Source organism: Denticeps clupeoides, chromosome 3 (assembly GCF_900700375.1).
Source record: "Denticeps clupeoides chromosome 3, fDenClu1.1, whole genome shotgun sequence".
In the NCBI taxonomy this organism is placed as follows: Eukaryota; Metazoa; Chordata; class Actinopteri; order Clupeiformes; family Denticipitidae; genus Denticeps; species Denticeps clupeoides.
In genome coordinates, this window is record NC_041709.1 from 15,403,272 (window position 1) to 15,421,771 (window position 18,500).

Consider the following 18,500-nt stretch of genomic DNA (forward strand, 5'->3'; position numbering starts at 1 on the left):
TGAGTGTCTCTATGTCCCTGTACTTGTAAGTCGCTCTGGAAAAGGATATCTTCTAAATTCCGTAAAATGTACATGCTACAGAGCACTGTGTAGTTACATGATTCTGTGAATGTACCTGTTGTAATGAATGCTTAGGCGGTCTTCGGTTTCCCTGACACTATGGCTAAACTCTACCCACTACTCATTTTGGTAAAATGCTAAGAGGGGTGCAAAGAGATGTGAGGGTTTTCAAAGTATTTGATTATGCTGAACTGTATGAAGCCTGGTTTACAGAATGGCATAGCTGGCTATGTATGTAATCAGAAAGACCTAGTAAATTATTAAAACACTCTCACACACTGACACTTACATATACATCCTTCGTATAAGTACTGTGCGGTATAAATGGTATGCAATATAAATTTGGCCAACGGTAGAGATTATACTGGCCTACCGCAGAAATATCCGCTCCTAGCGAAAATGACAAAGTTGCATCACCTGCACAAAAGCATGCCTTCTTGAGGCACGAGCCATTAGTTTTGGAAAATGGTTGAGACACATGGCAGGGTTTCTGCAGATCCTTAAAATGTCTTCAATTCGACTTTCCTAAATTAAGGCCATGATTTAAATGACTAGTAATCCTTAAATCTGGAGGAAAAATACTGCAAACTCAAGAAATCAAAGAAGCCTGTTTTGTAAAAAACTGTTTGTAATCTGCCAGTTACTGCATGCTGTGCACTTCCGGTTTTACTAAGTGTAGCGCGCTCATGGAAATGAGCAGTCCTAGCCTATTTGGTGCCCTGTGTGAGGCCAAAAAATCATTTTGATTAAAAAAAATCACAAAATAAAATCTTTAAATCCTGGAGGGACTGCACGATAAAATATGAACAAACATAGTGTTATACTGTTAATTTTTTTCTGTAAATGCTACAGCTAAATACAGAAAATCCTAAACTTTTATATAATCACTAACATCTTACAAATATCTGGTATTTCAATGGCCTTATTGGTGTGACAAAGTCCACATTCAGTAGATTTGCCCAGATTTATCTGGTATATGGTTATGCTATATGTATCTGTAAATGTTCTGTAAAAACTTTATTATACAACTTCCTTTGCTATGGACACATATTACCCTTTCAAAAAAATTGCATTTACTTATTTATTATAAATAATTTATTGCAATATATACTGTCTATGGTTAAATTTATATTGCAATATGAATTGTATGCCATATTGCATGGTTCTAATTTGTATGAAAAGTACAACATCCTATTGAACAATGCATTCATCCTTTTCAACATTTTTCTGTGTTCCTCTTGAAATAGCTCTGGACCCCCCACTTTGGGATGAAACACTGACTTAGGTCATAAGGAACAAGATCTCTCCCAACCCTGAGTGGGACACCAGTCCACTGCACCTCGATTCTTTATGTGATAATACATCATTGGCTTCTGCACAGCAGATTTACGAAGGTAGTATTTTGGTATGTGATAGACTTCTCATGGTACTGCGGTCAAGTAAGAAGTCTCCCTAAGCCAATCAGACGCTTTAATTAGTAAATTAATCTCAAAGTTGAAATTGAGCTTTGCATACACACCAGCTCTTTATGGATGATCCTCCTCAGACCGAGCATTACTTAGTCTAGACGTGTAGTGTAGCATCTAGCACTTATGCCCAGGGAAGGAATGACCGTTGTCTGGTTGCAGAAGGCTCAAATGTGGATCAGTGACGGAAGCTGCTACAAGTTCTGTGAAATGCAAAGGGTTTCCTCTTCTGCCTTTGAAGCTCTCCTGGCACCGCGTTCAAAGTGCCTGGGCCCCACCATCAGTCCTTAAAATAAAGAGTCATAAATTTAAGACAGCTGTCCTGGGGAAAGCTTTATAAGGGCACGGTGACCTCTTCTTGTTCACAGGAATTGCTCTTGTTTGGTCGTCTCAGTTTCTTCTTAATTGGCTAGTTTATGTCTTTTCAGCGGGTGGTAAAATAGCTCGATCGCCTCATTGTTGATCTGTTGAATATCCAAGCCGAGTAACGTAAACAGTACGGCCTTTGGCGTCCACAATCTGATACCAGCAGGAAACAAAGAGTCGAAAAAAGCTGTAAACAGATTGCTGTGAACTGAAGGGGGGTGATGAGGATCCATTTTCTGGTGAAGTCCGTGGCCCAGGGTTGCATGAAACTGTGTGCATTTTCAGTAAATGTGGCCAACGCAGGGGTTGTAAACGGCGAACACGCGGTCTGAGCTGCTCTGAACATTGATTGCTTTGTATTCAGGGGTAGTTTCACATCCTTCATGCTCACTGGTTGCATTGAGCGCCGATATACTGAGGGGTCTTCACCTTGTGTTATTTATCTCTCTGTGCAGAACAGAGACTTTTAGAGAACAGTGGATGCGAACACACATCGCTGCTTTAATCGGTAGCAGCAGTTGAACGTAGAGGTGGGCGTGACTACTTTTAAAATGAAGACATTTTGCTGCTTTTTGGCCTTTTAGGCCCAAGAATACATACTTCCGGTCTCTAGAGATCTTTGAATATGGAGCCGTTATGTTGCTGGGTGGATTGGCAAGACAGCATCAATATCACGTATTTTGAGTGGCATACGCTACAGTACTTTCACTATTTTTTGCATTCAGTGCAGCCATGGATATTTAAGTCATTTTGGAAACACAAAAGTGAAACTCCAGACCTAGATAAAGATAACCAACTAATTGATTAGCAGATTCAGTTAACAGATTTGGTCATAGTCTCACTGCACAACTGGTTAAATGAAGTCAAATCTTTGTCTGGATTTTCACTGTCTGAAGAGACCAGGGCTATATGTGTCCTGAAAGGCCTAAAATGTAATATCTGACATATATCCTGAAAAGCAAAGAATGCTGCAATTAAAAGAATTTGGTTGAGTTTGATTTGGTGTAGTAACAGTATGTCATCAGGAGTGGAGGTTTGAGAGCAGACCGGGCCTGGAAACCACTAATTGCAAAATCATGAATGGTTAGGGTGGTCTCCTCTGTGCAGAGAGGGGGAAGAAGGCCTCATCAGTTTAGCTACACTGAGCTGATATTTGAGATTGCAGAATGGGGCACAATGTGAATAGCTGTTCACCCGTTCACCAGTGTTCTCAGTGGATCCGAGTTGAACATTTTAAGTTTTGAGATCTCCGGAAGTGCCATTACCTGTGTGGAAAGAGGTCGCTGGAAATGGCCCAGGTGCAAGTCTGTCTGTCTGGATGTACACATGAATGAGATTGTGTGAGTTTGCCTGAGGAAAGGCGCTTTTTTGTCCTTTCAAATGAGATTCTTTTATGTGAACGCTCTCAGATGCCTTTCATTATGTCCTGCTGAGGAACAGATGGGATGCGATTTCTATGAGAAAATGCTCTATCTCTTCATCACTCTCTTTCAGGATGCTGACCTTGGCTGCTGCCTTCCAAAGACAGCTTGAAAATCGTTTTAGAGCCAAGCAGAACTTTCTCCCCTCCTTCAGAAAAAAAAGTCTCTCTTCGCCCTCTTCAACAAAACCCTACATTTCCTAGAGAAAGACCCCTTTGTCGTGAGCCAAGCCACAGTGTACATGAACAATTTTGGTTCCCAGAGTTTCCTTTTCTGGCCTTGTGTGGATGAGCCTTAAACAGCTCAATGAACCATTCAACTCTTATTTGCTTGTGTCTTAATTGGCACCATGTTGAATCCCACACATGTGACTGAAGTGGAAGTTAAGTGTGAGTCCTACTTGTTGTAGTTGCATCTATGCACCTGCTATTTAATTTACAGCCTTAAGATCTGTGTATGGGCAGTACTGCTGAAGTTCATTGGTTATAACATCTTGGGTTTTTCACTGTTCACTATTGTATTGTGTCAAGGCACATACTCGGACATGTCAGCTGAAAGAGCCATTCGGCTGAGCCACAAGTGACCAGAGCTTCAACCTGGCCTCCACACAGAGGAAATGTGTGAAGTCCGGCCCAGCCAGAACTAATGTGCCAGGGCTGCGTTTAAGGTTGAATTATGATAAGATAAGGATGCAGAATGGGTCTTGGCAGGGAGAGTGGAGGAAAGAGCTAATGTAATGCCCAAAGACCAGGTCATATTGGGATAATGGCCTGGACATGTTGACCCACTGCATTGTTCTATTCTGAACCATTAATCACTTAAATGTAGTTCACCGTGCGGGAGGCAAATGCAAAACCAAAATGATTACTCTGATCTGTTTTCTTTCCATATTTGGTTCATGGTTTGTTTTGCACCTGTGCATCTTGCATGCAAGTTAGATAATTAAATCTGTTTGTAATTAGATGTCACTGTAGGGATTTATGGTGGGTTGCATTGTGTGTGGAGGACAGGGCTAGTGTCAAGTTACAGTAGGCTGAGATTTTAGCCGCATCAGTGATTCTCAAGCATCCTTAAGATCTCACAGTGAAGAGTCAGGTGAAGCATTAACTGATTTAAAGTGGCTGTGGGTTAGATCTTATCTTTGATGTAACAGATGGGTCCAGTAACCAAAGTTTAACCACCTCAGACACTAGCCTTCTTTCATGGTGTCATGTGATAGACCTTTTAGTTGAATATTCTTCTTTAAAACGTAATTGCTCAGGTAAATTATATGTGCCTACTGATTGCATTTGCATTCTTTTAATGAAGTGATTATTAAATATTCAGTTGAAGGATTATTTTTTTAGACTTGTCAGTGTTTGAGGCAATTGTAGAGTATTGCCTATGTTATATGACCAAATATTACTTACATTCTATAATATACCATGACATTTTTGATGTGTTGGTCAGCAACCATGATGATCTTGATTAAATAATTCATATGATAGCGTTTAGTGTGTCTGGGCTTTTTAAACATTTAGACTCTGTGGAGAATTACATTTTCTACATTTACATCATTTAGCAGACGCCTTAATCCAAAGCAACAGTAGTTACAGGGACAGTCCCACTGGAGCAGCTCAAGGTTAAGCGTCTTGCTCAGTGACACAATGGTAGTAAGTGGGGTTTGAACCACTGACGTTGTGGTCTTCTGGTTCATAGGCGAGTGTGTTACTAGGCTATTAACACCCATTTTCTAAGAATGAGCCTGTGGTTGCCATACGGACTCAGACATGCATACTATTTGTATTTGTACTTTGTAGGTTAAATGCAGGTTATGTGGAAAAACAATGTGGGGAAGGGGAAAGGAGTTCAGGCCAAAGGAGACAGAAAGTTCTGGTTAACGAAAGTTCTCTCTAGAGATAAAATGGTTTTGTGATTTTAATTGGAGCTTTTTAAAATATTTATCATGTATCCCTCCATAGGTCCATAGAGAAGAAGGCTCTTGCATAACCATCCTGTCAGGGATCTGCTGTTCTGTCTGGGAAAGCCTCTGGAAAGGTCAGTCTGGACTGTTTGTAACCAACAGACATATGGGGCACAGAAGGTCTTTTTGTGGTTCTGAAGACTAGAACATTTTCTTTTGTCTCGCCTTCAGCTGTCTTGCAGGCCTGTGCTGTTTCTTTCTAGGACTACAGAAGAATTCCAATCCCTGTGCCAAAAAGTATAGCACAAAATCCGCCTTCTGTTCATCAGTGAAGGGTTGCGCCTCTGCTTTGATGCAAGAGAAGATAATGACTGGCATGCTTTGAATTTGGGACCTCTTTGCACCAGGCAAATCAAATGTGTAGGTTTGGAGCATGTATAGGTTTACAGTATGCTATGGATTGTTTTACCCTTGAGCAAGTAGGCCACGGCTTAGAGGATTTCATGTAATATTTCTTACAAGCAGTTCAAGCCATGTGATGCTAGATTAGCTGCCACCTTGAGCCATTCATTTCACGATGATGCAGGCAAGCTTGGTTGGCGGTCAGAGACCTGATTGCTATTTTCCCATCCATACACTTGAAAGCCCACTTGTTCGTCCGTGCTAGAAACAGTAGCATAAAATGTGATGTTACAGTTTGAAAACAGCAAGTCTCTTGCTGCAAAAAAAAAATCAGGTACAGTTTAATCAGGTATTTGCCGGGCGGTAACCTGAAAGAGAGTATTGTGTTCAGTGTCCCAACACAGTCTACTGGAGTTCATGACATTCAGAGTAACCCCTCAAGGAAACGAATGGCACTTGGTCTACATGGAGAAATGCCTGTTGCAATTGTCCTTTGCCTCCTGCTGTGACACAGACAGAAGATCTGCCCGGTGTATTTATGTGGAAGCAGCAGGAATTGGAGAACCCATGTTTTTGCAATATTCAAAGAGACAATGGAACGTGTGGGATTGTTCATGTGTCCCGCCTGCTAAGGTCATTCCAAAGCGGAAATTCCCTATAATAATAAACAGAATAGTCAGTGCTATCAGGGTGCTCTGAAAATAGGGCTTTTTCATGTGTTGGGCCCCCAGTTCCTGTTATGCTGGTCTCTTCCTGCTCCCTCATATACTGCACACATCCAGGGAGTTCGTGAGTGGGCGGCGTGTTATCACCATGACATGAAAGATTCATCGCATTCAGTTCATTAGTGCTGCACTCTTCTTCTGGGTGCGTGAGGTCTTCGCTTTCAGTCAGTGGGGGAGTCTTGGTTCACAGGCTTGCTGTTTGCATGCGGTTAAGGTGCTGGGAAATGTTCCCAGCAGCAGTTGGTTCCTTTCAGTGTCTCTCTCACAGACAGTGCCAGATAGTCTTCAGGAAGTTTTTCCCTCTCCTCACTTTGAAAACACAGGGAATGACCTGAGAATGCAATTGAGTTAATTAATCAGTAGATTATGAGATGATGTCTTTGGGTAGGTGAGACATTGGTTGGCCTAACCGGTAAGGAGGCGGCCCCGTAATCAGAAGCTTGTCGGTTTGAATCCTGAACCGCCAAGGTGCCACTGAGTGAAGCACCGTCCCCACACACTGCTCCCCGGGCTCCTGTCATGGCTGCCCACTGCTCGCTAAGGGTGATGGATTAAAATAAGAGGACACATTTTGTTGTGTGCTCTGTGTGCTGTGCTGTATTTCACAATGACAATCACTTGACTCTCACATTTAGTGGTGTGTTCACAAAAGTTGCAGTTTTTGGGTGTGTGGTTTCTCTCAGGCAATGGTAAGTGGAAACCAGCCAAGGTTCTTATCCCTAAGTGGATCACAAAAGCCCACAAGACTTTCTGTCAGATCTGGTGCTGTTCTTAAACGCCCCATTTACACTTCATCTCCTTCTACCCATCCATTTTTTTTTTTTTTGGTTTTCTTTTCTTTTCATTGGTCCTGTTACAGCGCCTCCTCATCTATTGACAGATTATATATTTGGAATGGTGAACACTCAGCCTTTACCTGAGATTTCCTGCTTGAATGTCCTTCTTCCCCCTCACACACGCAGGTTCAATGGAAAGTTTTGTCCCATGCTGACGGGTTGCACACACTGGTTCACGTTTACCTCAGGGAGCTCTTGTCTAAACTGGCTATGGTCTCAGCTCACGCAGATGCTGTGGAAGCCATTGTTCGGCTGGTGGAGGTACAGACCCTGGGGTCAAGCAAGATTAAGCAGCACTTACAAAAGCAGAGTAACAATGGCTGTGAGTGGACCAGAATGCCATTCACCGCGTAGCCTCAGGGTCCATTCAGGAAGGCTGGAGCGCAGGGGTGAGGGGGTGGGGTTGGGAGGGTGCTTTTCTTCCCCTGCAGGCATTTGTTGGGGTTAAGGAGGAGCCAGAAATTGTTAAGCATAATAGATGCTCTGTTAGAGTCAGAGAGGGAACGAAGTTCCTCTGGTCTCCGTGGCCTCCCCTCACGTAATAGCAGTCAGTGGCAGTGCTCCTAAATCAGTTCCAACAGTCCAAGGCACTTCGGAATGTTGAGGGGAGCTGGATTTAGGAGGCCCCTCGCCCGACCCCCTCCATGTGGAGCAGAGTCGGGTCAGACGTACAGCTTCATAAAATATTGGTTAAGAAAATACACACAGACACAATAAAGCTCAGTATTCAGATTGAAGCAAATCTTGGATTATTTAAAAGTGTCTTTCCCCCAAAAAAGATTGAGCAGATGACTGGATGCCTCTGCCAGATATCGCACCTTGTGTTCATACTCTTAGGTATTGAACGGTCTGATGAAAGATTCAATTTAGAGAAAGGAACCTGCTTCATTGAACAGCACAATCTCCTCTTTCTTCAGGGTAGGTCTTCAGAGTGACCCGCTCTCTCTTGCTCAGGGTCTGGGACTCCCAAGGGAGTCCTGGCTGGCCACCCACTTTGAGAGGATGTGGTGTGTCAGATGGTCTTTGTTTTGTATCACACTTGGCACATACCAGTCTCAGAGGACCTGGCAAGCTGGGGTGGTTTTTTTTGGTGCTATCACACCATTCACCTCAACCCCCCAAATTACTTCATAGACCCCCACACCCTCCCACACTTCTCCTGCTTTGTCATACAGTCTTGAGGCAAAATGAAAAGCATGAGTGTGTTATCCAGCTGAGGATGGAGTTAGCAGATGTTCGCTGGCTGAATGATTGTTCAAGATGGAAGATGGAATTGGAGGCAGATTCCAGGAAGCTGCAGGCCATAACAGCGGAAAAGAGGTTCCTGTTGATTGCAGTTGATCCAGGATCAGGTCTCTCAGTCCGTTCATTAGGTAACCACCCTGGCCATAATGATGACTGGTCTTGAAACATATTTCACCTCAAGAGAGGTTTGGGAGTTGGAGTACGGGTGGGGTTATTTTTCATCCCAGACATCCAGGTCTATGTAAACCACTCTCACTCCCCCCAGTCTGTCCCTTCGGTTCTATAATGAGTGCTGTGTACTTCCGCGGCGGACGAGTCCATTGGTTCTCGAAGCCCTGCAGGTGTTCTCAGTTGACCCGTTGGAAACGGGAGTGCAGGCATTCCTTCCCTAGCGACAAGCCTGCAGCCTTTCCCACGGCCTTCCGTTCCACCGTGCAGGTTCTATCTTGTGTTAAACATTGCCTGAGATATTAACGGTCCCCAACTATGCGTGCTTATGGAACGCTTTGTGCAAGGTCTCCTAACCCTTCCCAGCCATGTTTGGGTGTGCGTGTAGGAGGCTCAGCATGCTGCTGTCTAAATTGAGGGTTAGTTTTCCAGGCTGATGGTTTCATCTGTCCAGCCGTGACCATTTTGCCTCGATTTAAAGAGAAGAGCCATGGAAATGTTAAACTATGTGTGTGTGTGTAGTATGGATTTTATTATACCTACAGCAGTACAATAATGGTATTCAGCATAATGCTGCTTAAATACACAGTTTTGTCCCGTGTTCAATATATGCAAATTTCAATGGAAAAATGAAAAGAAAAATCAATTTTTGCTCTCCCTGTGATTGCGCTTTGGAGGTGTGAATAAAAAAGATCACCCAGGAGTGATTCATTTGATGGAGTAAAAATTTGGGAAGTGCAATGTGTAAGATTTTACCACCTTTAAGACATCCTGTCGTTGAAGCCTCTCCAACTGTTGACTCTGGAAGGCCTGGGGTGGCCTTGGACTCCAGATGGCTTGCATTTCTCTTTCCATTAGGATCCTGTCTGCTTTGTTTTGAAGGTGGTCTGATTGCCTGCAGAGAAAGGGGGCTGTGATTCAAACAGTGTCAGAATGCTCTTCAGCCATTTCCTGGCCGTTTATTTCCCTGGGTCTCAATAGGTGAAATTCACTTAAATAAAACATCAAGGAGTTGGGGGGTCATTACACACGCTTACAGTTATGCACTCGGACCATAAACTGGACTGAATTGCACTACAGTTTACTGACGGCTGGAAACCTAACAGACCCGCAGTTCAGCCAGAAAAGACCAATTTTCCACATGTCTGTCTTATCACTTTCCACTACACTTTCAGTAGGCCAGACTGGATAGGTTCAGCACACTGGCTCCTGTCTTTGTAATTTAGCACACATGATGTTTTCCATGAGCCCTCCGTGTCCCGTTGGGTTCATCTGTGTTAAGCCTAAGTGGAAAATGTGTGTCCCATAGATGGACTTGTCCAGTATTAAATGGGCTCAGTGGTGTCATGGTAGTTGAATATAGGGGCAGTTTGGGGCAGTCTGTCTACATGTTTATTGGTTAAATTTCTTTCATCTTATTTCTTTTGAAGGACTTGAGCTCTCTCTGTGTCCATTAATCAGAAAGTAAGAAAGTCACGATAACAGGGATAGAAGTGAAAGTACAGTTCATGTGCAGACGTAGATCTGTAACTTGTAATCTTCACACCTTGTAAACCAGCACTGGTTTAGGATCTCAAAAGATCCTCTTTTAAGATCCTCTCTCTGGAAATGTCAAAGTCATTAATGGGGAAGGATCAGGTTTGGCCTCCTTAGTAAACTCTATCATTTTTTCCACTTTCTCAAAGAAGCACTTGATAAGTCAAACAGGAAATGATACACTCATGTCATTGTGGTCAGCGACCATATGCAATCTCAAAATCAGGCTTAAAATCATAATGTCTGAACTCTGAACCAGGTAAGTCCTAGTTTTACAATTGAATAGTCATTGTTTTGGGGTGAATGCCAGCGCAGATGCGCAGTGGTCAGTGAATCCTCACAGCAAGGAGACCTGGGTTCGGGTCCTGGCCTGTTCTCTGTTGCTGTTTAGGCAAATCTGTGACTCGTTTGATAATTGATTGATGCTTTTAGTGTTCACACTAGGGCTGCAACTAACGATTATTTTAATAATTGATTAATCTGTCGAATCATAGAATCAGATAAAAAACAAAAAACAAGAAAAGCATTCATTTCCAACCCTTTATTCAAAAACAGAACTAAAATCTTTAGAAAGTGCACAAACATGTTGCTCCTTGAGCTGTTATAATAATAATAAAATAAAATAAAAATGGACTAACACAAAAAATACACATGTATGCTTTACATCTGCCAAATATATAGACTTTTTTTTTTTTTTTAATAAAGTGCCACCTGAGCTGCCAGAACGATAAATAATTTATAAAAAAATAAAGAACAATACAAATCAGAAAATTTAACAGGATTTGTTTAAATGTCAGAACTTTTTCTCTACACTACACTGCAGATGCACACACTCACAAACTCTCACACTGACACACAGACACGCACACACTTACTCTCTCTCTCTCTCTCTCTCTCTCTCTCTCTCAAGCTCACTTGAAGCTTATTCATTAAATTATTACCATCAATGTAGTAAGTGCAAGGTTCATTTATACACCACATTTAAACACATCTTAAATCAAGATACTAGACGCATGAAATAGCATAAGAAATGTCTTGTTTTCTGAAAAAACACCTCAAAATTAAGTGATTGTTTGCTTAAAACAAGCAAAATTATCTGCCAATGGGGTATGAAAACTAATCTTAATGAGATATAATCTCAAACAGAAGTTTTAAGCGTCACTTAATTTTCTCATGGCATTTTTCTTGTCTAGTAATCTTGATTTTTTTTTTAGATATTTGGACTGGAAACGAGACAAAATTACTAGGTAAGAAAAGCTTTTTTTGCAGTGTAGCTATACATGTCAACAGATTGAAAAATGAATGGTCCAAAAAAGGCTAGTGAATAAAAACACGTCTTTAGTCTTTTAATGCAAAGTGCAAAGTAACTATAGCACCCCTGCTTTACTACTGTTATTAACGCGCTAACGCTAACTTGTCATAACGAGTAAAACACCAGCACCAGGGACATTACGTTCAAAACGGAACAGAAGTAGGATTCTGTAGCGACTTCCCCTGCTGCTGAACTCCCTTCCTCCTCATCAAACCCGCGTTTCAGGTGCTGGATTCTCTGCCTCCGCCATGTATCTGTCCTCTGCCTCCGCTCGGATTTTTACTCCGCGCTGTCTATGAGGCGCCAAACTCTGCTAGCATCTGTGCGTGAGAGAGACCGAGTGTGTTCACTCCGCTCCGCGTTTTTTTTTTTTAATAATCAAATGTCTCCGCGTTGCACGACACAACGAATCAATTAGGAAATTCGTTGCCAACTCTTTTAGTAATCGATTATTTTTTTATCGATTTAATCGATTCGTTGTTGCAGCCCTAGTTCACACCTGGATCACAGATACAGGGGAAGGTGAGAACTGACTAGAACATCACATAGATGTGATTTTATTCATTTAAAGTTCAAACATAAAATTGCCCTGGTAAACAATACGTCTGTTTATTCACCTTGACACATTCAATAGAAATTATTTTGCATAATTTGCCACCAGCTCACTGCTCGCATTTTTCAAACCATGGTGGCAGCATTGTTAATACTCCTCTGAACACGCTGTCTCTGTATTTATCCAGAAACGTCCTTGGATTTGTCATTCGCGCTCAACTGAGAAAGCAAGGTGTTGCAGTTCAGCACAGTTGAGCGCCGTCTCCCTTATTTATCTTATTTAATGTCAACGCTAACACAGTTTCTAACGGTAGCGCCTTAACCGCTGACATGGGTTGATGGGGTTGATGGGTTTCACTTGACGCACAGTGCAGTCCTTTGGCTCTACCTGACGTGATCTGCGCTGAGTTTTGACTTGCAGCTCTGCGTCATTCCACTGCTTTGTGAACGTCAGCCTGATGTTGTATAAAGCTGCTGAAGGGATTTCTGACTCTGTTCCCAGACATGAGTAATGTCCAGCAGGGATTGCTCATCCATCTTCTGATGTTTGAGTGGACAGAGAGGCTGCTTTATCCAGATCAAGGCTTTTCTTTACAGAACCATACTGCTAGGTCCTCAAGGGATTGTTGCCTCTGTGTGAAGTAGCTCCCTCAGTCATTTTTCTGTCTGGTTTACACTCACAGAGTCCCGTCAGACTCTCAGGGAGCTGTGTACAAACATGAGCTGCAGCCTAACCGGTGAAAGCACAGACCGACATGAAGGCCTGTAATAAGATTAGGAATTCAGAACTCCCGCTCTCTGCCCTGACCTTCTGCTGCAGCAGTTCATAAAAACCGAGCAGCATTTCGCCATGAGTCAGACCGGGCAGGGCACAGTATTTCTCTTTAATTATTCAGGTTAACCTTGGCTTCGCAGCTGGTGTGCCCAGCATTAGGAATCCAACAGAACGTGTATGGTAAAGCTCACGCAGACAGGCAGTAATATGGGCAGTACGGGCTTCCCTATGCGAGCTTTGATCTTTAAGGGTTAGCCCTTTTTGGGGGTACAGGGTGGGGTGGCATGTTGCCCGTGAGCCACGATACCAAGGTCCCTTCATCGGCCATTAAAGTCCCAGCACTCGTGCAGTGTGGACCGCAATGAGGCAGGATTGTATGAATGGAAACATGTGAGGTCTTGGCCGGTGTTGAGATGTGGAGGGAGGTGTGGTGACAGGGGTGGGGAGGGGGTGGCGGCCCTGAGAGGCTGAGCCTCTGTTATCTTAACCCAGATACAGTGCGGCTGCTGTGCGCACACGGTTCAAGGGGGTGTGGCTTGGCTCCGATCCTGGCCATTTGACAGTTGGAGAGTGGGTGGAGCTAGGGGAGGATCTCATGCAAGGGATCTGAAGTCATGGTGAGGCAGTCGGGCAGTTGGGTCACTCGGCTTTCTTCATGAGAGGGAATATACACCAAACAGGTCTGATCATTATTACTCTTCTACTATTAATGTACTGTTTTTGTTTATCTGTACTATGTACATTATTAAACCGTGTTTTTGTGTGTGTCTGTCTTACTATTAAACTGTTTGTATTACTAGATGTACCACACATCTTTGAACTGTAATTATTTGTCCATATACTGACCCTGGATTGACTCAGATGGGCCCAGATGGCTTTTATGAATGCATTCATTTCAAATGTGATGACTGCCTGTTGCTATGACATCAACACACATCGGACTGTGCTCTGGATGATGCTGTTAGGTCAGTGTGAGTCACTGTGGCAATTTGACGAGCGGGAAATTATTGCGACACACGAGCTGGTACGGTTTACAATTCATTTTTACTGAAGGATATCCTAACATTGTTATAAAGAACAGAGCAGTATTAGCTGGGTGATCTCAAATGGAACCCGCCTTATTTACCAAATGTTCAGCATATTAAGTCAAAGTGAAGTGATTGTCACTGTGATATACTGCAGCACAGCACATGGTGACACAATGAAATGTGTCCTCTGCTTTTAACCATCACCCCATGGTGAGCAGTGGGCAGCTATGGCCGGCGCCCGGGGAGATGTTTGTGAGGACGGTACTTTGCTCAGTGCACCTTGGCGGCTCAGAATTCGAACCGGCAACCTTCTGATTACGGGGGGAACGCTTCCTTAACCTCTAGTTGTGATTAACTGGGTTATTTTGAACTGCTGTTCAAAAGGTGGTGGGACTCCTTTGAGATAATCTGTATCCAATGTGCATTAGTTGCAGTTTCCTTGTGGGGACAATTTATCTTAGGTAGTTCCCAGATGATGTCAGCTTTGTTTGCGCTTCATATTGAGATTTGACCCCCCTTCACTTCCTTTGTATAGTTGACAACAAAGCATGGTAAATTAGTGCAGACTATTGGTCTGAATCACAGATGCAAATTCATAATGTTACTTGTTGAAATATAAATGTGGGCTTTATATTAGTGTAGGCTATGGAAATACTGTATGTTATTTGAGAGTAACAACCTTTTTTCCATTTTCTTGTGCCTTCATTTTTACCAGCATGGTTCTGCCATTATATCTTGTGCAAATTGGCTTTGACCTTTGACCTGTACCTTCGGGATTTTGCTCTTGTTTCTCAGACAGCTAGGTTGGTAGCCAGAAAAGAATGTGCACATGCTGGGGGGTTTCTAACACAAGCAGATATAATTCCATAATCTATAAAGGTACTAAAAGTGCATGTTAACATTAGTATATATATTTATGTCCGTATCTGTCATCAACATTTTTTGAGGGGAAAAAAAAAGTGAAATGAGATTCATCTCCATTCTCATAAAGAAGACATTTCAGTGAGTCAGGAATTCCTCTGGGACTCTATCATCATTATGAAGCCCTGATCACAAAGGAGCCTCGCTCTTTCCTGTAAACACCACTCTCGGCTGTCTCTGCTGGCTTGTTTTGGGGGGGCAGGTTTCTGCGTGGCAGGATTTTACAGCATCTCGTCTTCTTCTTCAGGCTTCCAGGAAAATCTTTTCAGTTCCTTGACTGAAAAGCAGCACTGCACTGAAAAGGCGCCAGGCTGAGGACTTTAATTGCAGTGTGTGTTAGATATATTGTTGGCATGTCATTATGCGACAGAGCCCCGGATGGCAATGAATCATGACCGTCTCCTTTCCCACTGGTTGTTAACCTGGGCCGTTGAGCTTTGCCCTCCTGAACTTACCCACATAAAAGCACCGGCAGCACTGAAACCACATTAACTGCTCCTCCCAAAGCCCAGGTAATCAGAGTAACGCTGGAGCCAGAAGTACAGGAAGGTCTGAGTTTAAGTTTAATAGAATGTAAATGTGTGTGTGTGAAGGCAGTGTGAAGTCCATGTTTTTTATAGCTCCTTTATAGCATGCATTGATTTGGACTGCCGAAGGTGGATGATATATTTAAAAAGGTTCCCCTTTTATCTAAATTTATCTTGATTTGTCTTGAGTGTAGAACACTATCATGTAAATCATGAACACATCTGTCAGATGGACCCATATCCTCTGTCAGGAAGGTCAAAGTTTAATGAAAAGTCAGATATATACTGTTGGTCTTTGTATAGTCTGTGTTTTTGCGAGGTCGTAGTTAACGGTATGCCCATCCACCACAGTGTTTGTTGTAGAGTTGTGCAATAGGCCATAAAAGTTTTTTTTTTTGATTGTCAGCGATATGTCACATATAACCTATTAAACCTGACCAGTGACATAGGGGTATAGTTATCAGACACTGCTGTTTTTAAAACAAGCAATAATAATTTATGTTTGAGCCAGTCTCCTGTTAACGGAGTGTAGTTGAGTGCAGCATTGTTAATGTTTTAATTGTAGAGCTTTCATGCATTCTTTCACTGTGGGAATCAGGGAATTTATCATATGAGTAAGGGTTTTACATTTGTGTGTGAGAGCAGGTCCAAAAAACAACTTTAAAGCTGCAGAAGTGCTGGCGTGCCACCACTGGGACAGCTTTTCGCAATGTGTTCCTATGAAGTCACTCAGTTTTGGATGCTGTCTATTGTGAGATCAGCCCTCAGATCTGGGCCAGATTTGCTCTCAGCACCCCGTTTGTTGGTGCAGCTCCAGGATGACCAGGTCAAAGAGCCATCAGATGGTGCTCGCACCCTCCCTTCATTCCCATCGGTCATGCGCATGTGATTCTTCAAAAGCCGTGCCTGCAAGCAGGCCAAAACATTTGCCAATATGACACACCAAGCACTGATCCAACTGTGGTAAACTAATCTGCTCTTCCCGCTAACCCCCCACATCCCGGCACCCCCCAGAACCCAGGGTGACTGAGATGATTTTTCCCCCCTGGAGTCTGAGACAGCGGCTCTGGCTCCTCCGACAGAAAACTCTGGGATTCTCACTTTGTGCTCGTAAAACGCGCCGCGCTCTCAGCTGAGTGACATCATCTCCAGCCGGCTGCGTTCCAGAGGCCTGACTGAAGCGAGCATCTCTCGGGCCTGTGTGAGGTTTCCAGCTCCCTGCTGCGTGAAAGGGAGGAGACGCGTCTTCACGTTCTCTCTGTTCATCTGGGTTCAATAAGATGCAGCAGCTGCAGTCTGTATTCACCCTGCTGCAGGACGTGTACATGTGTATTTACTTAATGTTTACCCGCCACCTTACCCACCAAGCATATTTTTACTTTTAGTATATTACTAATTGGCACATTTCTTAAAGCTCCCCTTTTATGATTTATTTTTTTGCTCTTTAAAGCAGTCTCTTTCCAAAATTCAGAATTATGGCCACTTTTATCCAGTCCCACAATGAGATTTCCCCAGGATGCAATGTTTCGGTGTGTGTAGCTTTAAATGATAATGAGGAGGAAAGAGGCAGGACGAGGAGGAGAGCGGCCTATAGAAGTGTGAGGGCTTTCACTGAAATTACATCATCAACACTTCATGTTTCACACAAACAGGAAGTCATGTTGCCATTTTTCCAGTAATTTAACCCACTGGTTCTTCGTGTGACGGAACCTAAAAAATACATTTGTGCTCATTTTTCCATCCAATTACCGAGCAACTGCAAAGCCATGATGGTCAGTAGAGTTCCTTTTTTAGGGACAGGGTGGGAAATTCTCTTGGCAGAAAAAGTATGAGAAAGGGGAGGTAACCTTTCCCCTTATGACTGCATAAGGGGCCAAATTCCAGATCCGACCGTCTGAGATGCCGCTCTCTAAATGGTGAAGCAGAATGGCTGAAGCACTCTTTATACATATCGCCATTCTAGCCACTGCAGGACCAAAGACAAGCTAGGGGAACTAGTAATATAAACTTACATTTTTATAATAGGGGACCTTTAAAATATTGTCACAGTGGCTGGACATGGTGAGGAAGTAGGATGCCATTGCACAACTCACAAGACATGAAGCATAAGACAAAGTACAATTTTTGTATATATTCGGGGGTTTTGAAAAAATGAAAAAATGAAGAAAAAAAAAACTCAAATATGGTCACCATTTAATGAGTATGTTAAATCATCAAGATTGAATCCGGCATTGGCATTTAGTTCCCAAATGTACATATGATGAAAGTGAAAGTAAAGTGATTGTCATTGTGAAACACAGCACAGCACATGGCACCTTCAGCCCCAAACACCGAAGTGTTATAATACTATATAACTGAGAGGAGACTACCCCCACCCTCGTAAATTTTATTTTATTGTAATTTGTTTAATTTTTGTATCTTTTTTTCTGTACAATGGTGTGGGGGGTACGTTGGATGACAGCTGTTTTTTTCTGTTGTTGATGATAATTGTAAATTAAAAGTACACATATAGAATCTGTTTCTTGGATTAGTTTCTTTAGAGTGACCTCTTTTGACCATAATAATTACTTTGCACACTATTGGCATCATCTTAAGGAGCTTCATGAGATTCTCATTTACATGGGTTCAGCATAGGAGATTTTCAGGACTGTTAGAAAACCGTCCCCATTGTCTTATTTAATGTGGTTACGAGAAGCCAAGAGACTGAAATGCTGTCATCAAATCAGAAGTTCACTGAAGAACCTAAAATGAAGATATTTGTGATGCTGGCCTTAGAGACCTTATAAGCTTATGGTTGTGACATCAGACATACAGCAGAGGAAGTCATCTTATAGGATAGGCCAGCACACTATCTTAGTCTATGTAAGCTGCCAGTGGGATCCAGACAGCAGGCGTTGTTGTGATTAATGTCTGTCTGTTTCTGTCTGTCTGGTGCCCTTGTGTAAATTTCATTATTGCAGAATGGCCTGTACCATTTCAGAAGTTGAACATAACATATCCTTCCATCCCACCCTGGAGCAGACACCTTGATATCACCCCCATCCCAGTAGATAAACGTCTAAGCTTACCTTCACTTTGGACCATCCTGGCACTCCCACCGGCCACAGAGGCCCATGGGAAAATGTTGGAATGTTGCGTGGACCTGGGGAGTGTCTGCCCAGCTGGAAGATTAGATTTCCCTCCTCTGAACCCGGCAACCCTGCAAAACCGAGTCAAGTGTTTAGAGACAAGCGTGGACACACACACACACACACACA

At 42.9% G+C, this 18,500-nt stretch overlaps 1 protein-coding gene across 4 annotated transcripts in view; it reads left to right on the plus strand.

The window, feature by feature from the left end:
* The window catches only part of lhfpl2a (LHFPL tetraspan subfamily member 2a), a 36,755-nt gene that overhangs the window by 8,384 nt on the left and 9,871 nt on the right, over nucleotides 1–18,500 (plus strand). Inside the window, exon 2 of one of the 4 annotated variants that reach the window (XM_028971460.1) lies at nucleotides 5,275–5,350. The exons of 1 other annotated variant lie outside the window; for it this stretch is intronic. The gene's annotated coding sequence lies outside the window, so the exon portion shown is untranslated. Of the gene's footprint in view, nucleotides 1–5,274; nucleotides 5,351–5,469; nucleotides 5,637–13,378; nucleotides 13,448–18,500 lie in introns of those variants that run through there. 2 more of the 4 variants (XM_028971463.1, XM_028971461.1) reach the window with 2 other exon arrangements.